This window comes from Peromyscus maniculatus, chromosome 2 (genome assembly GCF_049852395.1).
Source record: "Peromyscus maniculatus bairdii isolate BWxNUB_F1_BW_parent chromosome 2, HU_Pman_BW_mat_3.1, whole genome shotgun sequence".
Classification (NCBI taxonomy): domain Eukaryota; kingdom Metazoa; phylum Chordata; class Mammalia; order Rodentia; family Cricetidae; genus Peromyscus; species Peromyscus maniculatus.
The window spans coordinates 151,946,526-151,951,396 of record NC_134853.1 but is presented as its reverse complement, the minus strand read 5'-3'; the positions used below and the strand labels follow the sequence as shown (position 1 = coordinate 151,951,396).

Genomic DNA, 4,871 nt, shown 5'->3' with positions numbered 1-4,871 from the left:
TAGCTTTGACCACCCCCCGCCCCATTCTGAAGTTAAAGGTGTGTGCCACCACACCCCTCAGCCTCTGTTGGTGGGTGTGGCCTCAGGAGAGACCGGAAGCCGGGTGGGGCAGCAGGGACCCTGTAGGAGCCGAGTGCTGTTTGACCTTGGCACAAAGTCGGGTGTGTCTGGCAGCCTCTGCGTCAAAAAGGTACAGAGAGGAGGAAGCAAGCTCTGGGGAGCCGCTGAGCAGGTGGCTGGGTCCCTGGGGTCCCTGCGGCGGCCCCTCGCCCACCTGCACGTTAGCCTGATCTCCAGGCCTAATTGATTACGACTGGAGAGAGACCTGGAGCGGGCGGGCGCACACCGCCCAGCTCAGCAGGAACCAGCTGCCTCTCCCCGTGCCTTCTGGAACTCCTAGGCAAAAGCGCTAACCGGCCTGGGATCTCTGTGTGAGGCTGGGTCTTCACAGAGCAGTGTCCCTGTGTGTGTGTCAGGAGAAGGACCCGGAGAGCCGGAGGACGGGCGGGCGCTGTATGGTGCGATGCCAAGCAACCGAAGTGTCAGCTGTACAGGTGGCCTTGGGCCCTTCATCCCACCTTGGCCCTTACCCGCTCCTCCCAGGGAAATCTGAGTTCGGGAGCTGCCCCCCTCCCTCGAGGGACAGGAAACCACTAGTCCCTGCTTGCTAGTTGCCAAGCAACCCAAGGATGAGCCTTGGAGGTCATTTCTCAGACAGCTCTGCGCCTCCCCACAGCCTGTGAACAGATGGCCCCCGCTAGCAGCCAGCTCCAGCCCTAAGCAAATTGCTCCGCTCCTGCAGCCTGTCTCCCTGATTGTAAGCAAGGAGGAGGAGGCCTCCGGGGACACAGCCAGGGCAGCGTGGGGACTGTTTCCTGTGGCAAGGGGGAGGGGCCAGGCCAGGCTCCAGGGAGCCCCTGCAGCCAGTCTGCTCTTGCCAGGGGCGGAAGGGGAAGGGGAGGCGAGGCTGGTCCCGGCACTCATTCTCCAGGTGGGCAGGATTGTGTATGAAGGAAGGTCGCCGCACTTGACTGCTTACCAAAGTACAGCCTTTGTCAAGAGGCACGAAATGAGCTAGGAACGGAGTAGGGATATAGCTCAGTCGGTAGAGCGCCTGCCTAGCATGTGTGAAGCCCTGGGTTTGATCCCAGTCTTTTGTAACCCTGGGTGTGCTGATGAATTCCTATAATCCTAGTGCTTGGGAGATGGAGACAGGCAGGTCAGAAGCCCAGGGTCACCCTTGCCTTCACAGGGAGTGAAAAGCAGGCTTACTTTACATAAAAACGTATCTCAGCCGGGGGTGGTGGTGGTGGTGGTGGTGGTGGTGGTGGTGGTGGTGGTGGTGGTGGTGGTAGCGCACGCCTTTAATCCCAGCACTCGAGAGGCAGAGGCAGGTGGATCTTTGTGAGTTCGGGGCCAGCCTGGGCTACAGAGCGAGTTCCAGGACAGCCAGGGCTACACAGAAAAAAACCTGTCTCAAACAAACAAACAAACAAACATTTAAAAAAAAACAAAAAACTATCTCAAAAATAAATAAATAAAATACAACTGGGTGTGGTGGCCTACACCTTTAGTCTCAAGACTCGGAAGGCAGAGGCAGAAGGATCTCTGTGAGTTCAAGTCCAGCCTGGTCTGTATGTCAAGTACTAGGCCAGCCAAGGCTATGTAGTAAGACCTTGTTTCTAATAAAAAAGTAAAAAAATAAGAAATAAAATTCAGGAGACATCTGTGACGTCACCATCTCTCTTTATCTTTAGGATGAAGTCTCGGCCTCAGGGAGACAATCCCCTTCTGATGGCAGGAAGGTACAAACTCTGGGAGAGATGCCGGCAGCTCCAGGACCCTCTCTGTCCCGTGGTCCTCTGTTTTACTTTTTATTTTTATTTTATTTTGGTTTTGTATTTTTGAAAAAGCATCTCACTACGTACCCCCTGGTTGGCCTTGCACTCACTGTGTGTGAGGGTCCTGGCAAGCATCACGGCCTGCAGCGAAACGATCTGAGAAGAGGCAAGAATGAAATTCAGCTCAGCTCAACTCTAGTTATCCGGTACTGGTTCAAACCTCCGGAGTCAACGCGGGTTCAGTTCAGCCATATTCAAGCACAGCACAATTTTGGAAAAAGGTTTCCTGACAACAGTGAACTCAGTCCTGTTCACTAGGACATGTTCACATTGAAACTCTTTACAAAGTGCATATAGCTTCTTTCATAAGGATGGTTCTGTTGACTTAGAAACTTAGTGCTCAAGAGAAGCGTCTAGGGAGAATGTCTGAGGTAAACACATGCCCGTGGGAGTCAGATAACATGGAAGTCACTTAGGTTGCTGTAAGACATAAGTGACATCTCTCACAGGATGGTTTATGGACTGAGAACCAATGCTCAAGATCTAGGGGGTAAAGTCTGTGTTAAACAAACAATATTCTGGGGGATTTGGGTGAACCTGGCTCTACACATGGCCAAGATCACCAGGTTGTAAACTACATCCTTTCCCAGCATTCCAAGCAGAAGACCGTTAAGCATCTCCTTCCTTTGAAGAGACAAACACTCTCGGTTAACTTTTCCTGGTTTCACTAGTGCTTATCTGTGTGTACAAGGACCTCTTACCTGCTACAACTCTGTAGACCAGGCTAGCACCAGACTCCCAGAGATCCAGCTGCCTCCGCTTCCTGTGTGCTGGCATTTCAGGTGTGTGCCACCATGCCCTGATTAAAGCAGCTCATTTTTATTCTTTAATGTGTATGAGTGTTCGGTTGCACGTGTATGTGCACCCTGTGTGCATCTAGTACTCTCATAGGCCAGAAGAGGGTGTCAGACTCCTGGAACTGGAGTTATAGATGGTTGTGAGCCACACGTGGGTTATGGGAGACTTACCCAGGCCCTCTGCAAGAGCTTCAAGTGTGGTTAACTTAGGCCATCTCTCCAGCCCCTGTTGTCCTGTGTTAATGCAAAGCAAGAAAGACCTGCTATTTCCAGAGCAGCCTCTTGCTGTGTGTCCTTTTAGTCAATCCAGTTCTGATATCTGCATGGAAGTGGTATAACGTCCCATAGGTTCAGGGCCTGATCCCATGATTCCCTCATAGCAGATCTCAATAGGTAGATTGTCATATCCACTTCTGACCAACCAGCTGCAAACTATGTATGGCTCCTACCAACCCCTGTCTCTGGGTTAAATTGTGTTACTGGCAGTTCACAATACTAAGGAAAACAGTGAATGTTACCAGTTATCTATTAGCACTATTGCTATTATTTTTTTTTTAAGATTCATTTATTTATTATGTACAAAGCATGTATGACTGCAGGTCAGAAGAGGGCACCAGATCTCATTACAGATGGTTGTGAGCCACCATGTGGTTGCTGGGAACTGAACTCAGGACCTCTGGAAGAGCAGCCAGTGCTCTTAACCTCTGAGCCATCTCTCCAGACCCAATTATTGCTATTATTAAGACAGATCTTGCTATGTATCCTAGAATAGCCTTGAACTTGAAATCCTCCTGCCTCTGCCTCTGAGTGCTGAGATCACAAGCCTGGCACCAGTTTATTATATTAGTAAAGATATTATTTCTGCTTGATAGTGTATGCCCGTAATTCCAGCACTCAGGAGGCTAAAGTTGGAAGATTGTCATGAGATGGCGGCCAGCCTGAGCTACATAGGAAGTTCCAGGCCAGCCTGGGCTGCAATGTGAAACTATTTTTTTTTTTTATAAAAATTGATTCTTTGTGGATTTCACATCATGCATCCAGATACCATTCATCTCCCTGTCCCTTCAAATCTGCCTCTGCCCTTGCAACCCCTCCCCCAATAAAATACAATTTAAAAGAAAAACACAAAACCAAACTAACATACGAAAAGAAGAATGAAAGAAAGAAGCTGTAGTATGACACAGTTCACCCTTCAGGCTACACATCTTTACCTGTAAATGTTCGTTGCAATGAATCGTTGGTCTGGTTCGAGGCCTCTGGCTTCTGCTGCTCCCGAAATCCTGGGCCCTCACTGGGACTCCTCTTGGACATCCTGCTGTTGCCCTGTGTCATGGAGGTCCTGCAGCTTTGGGTCTGCAGGTCTGGCCCCTTCACATGCTCCAGCACTTCATACATGAGATGGATGTTGGGGTGGGCTACCTCATAGTCCTGGTTCTGGGGCTGGGTGGTAGCTGGGTTTGTCAGCCTGCCAACTTTCCCTCGTCGACACCACCAGGGCAAGCTCCCCAGCACTGTCCAGGTTAGCTCACGCACAGGCAGCATGGAGTGGGGCCAGTTCTGCTCTCACATCCTCAGGGCCAGCCCCCCTGCACTCACACCACCCAGGGCCAGCTCTACTGTGCTGCCCAGGTGAGGTGCAGGGGCCGCTCTTCTGTGAAACTATCTTTTTTTTTTTTTAAAGTATAAGCCAGGCAGTGGTGGTACACACCTTTAATGCCAGGACTTGGGAGGCAGAGGCAGGTGAATCTCTGAGTTCGAAGCCAGCCTAGTCTACATAGTGAATTCCAGGGCAGCCAGAGCTACACAGAGAAACCCTGTCTTGAAAAACCAAACCAAACCAACCAAAAAGTTTAGATGAGTACAGCATTCCTGAGTGTTGGGGAGGGGATCTGCAACATTCGTTAATGGTCTGGACCTGTCGTCTGTCTCTTTAAGCAGGAAGAGTCTGTGACTGGAATGAGAAATTGTCCCCCATAGGTGCCAATGTCGGAACACTTGTTCTCAGTCGGTGGCACTCTTGGGAAGGCTGTGGGACCTTTAGGAGTTGGGACCTTACTGGAGGTGGTAGATCACTGCGGGGAGCTTTCGGGGCCTGTAATCTCCCTCTACTTCCTGTTCACTGTAGGGCTTGTGTTGAAGCAGCCTCCTGCTCCTGAGGCCATGTCTGCCACAT

At 50.7% G+C, this 4,871-nt stretch overlaps 1 long non-coding RNA gene across 1 annotated transcript; it reads left to right on the top strand.

Annotated features, from left to right (window-relative positions):
• The first annotated feature begins 208 nt into the window (after nucleotides 1-208).
• LOC121827399 (uncharacterized) lies at nucleotides 209-2,731 on the top strand. The gene is made up of 2 exons (XR_006069680.2): nucleotides 209-817; nucleotides 1,758-2,731. It is a non-coding gene; the product is annotated as an uncharacterized LOC121827399 (long non-coding RNA).
• The last annotated feature ends 2,140 nt before the right edge of the window (nucleotides 2,732-4,871 follow it).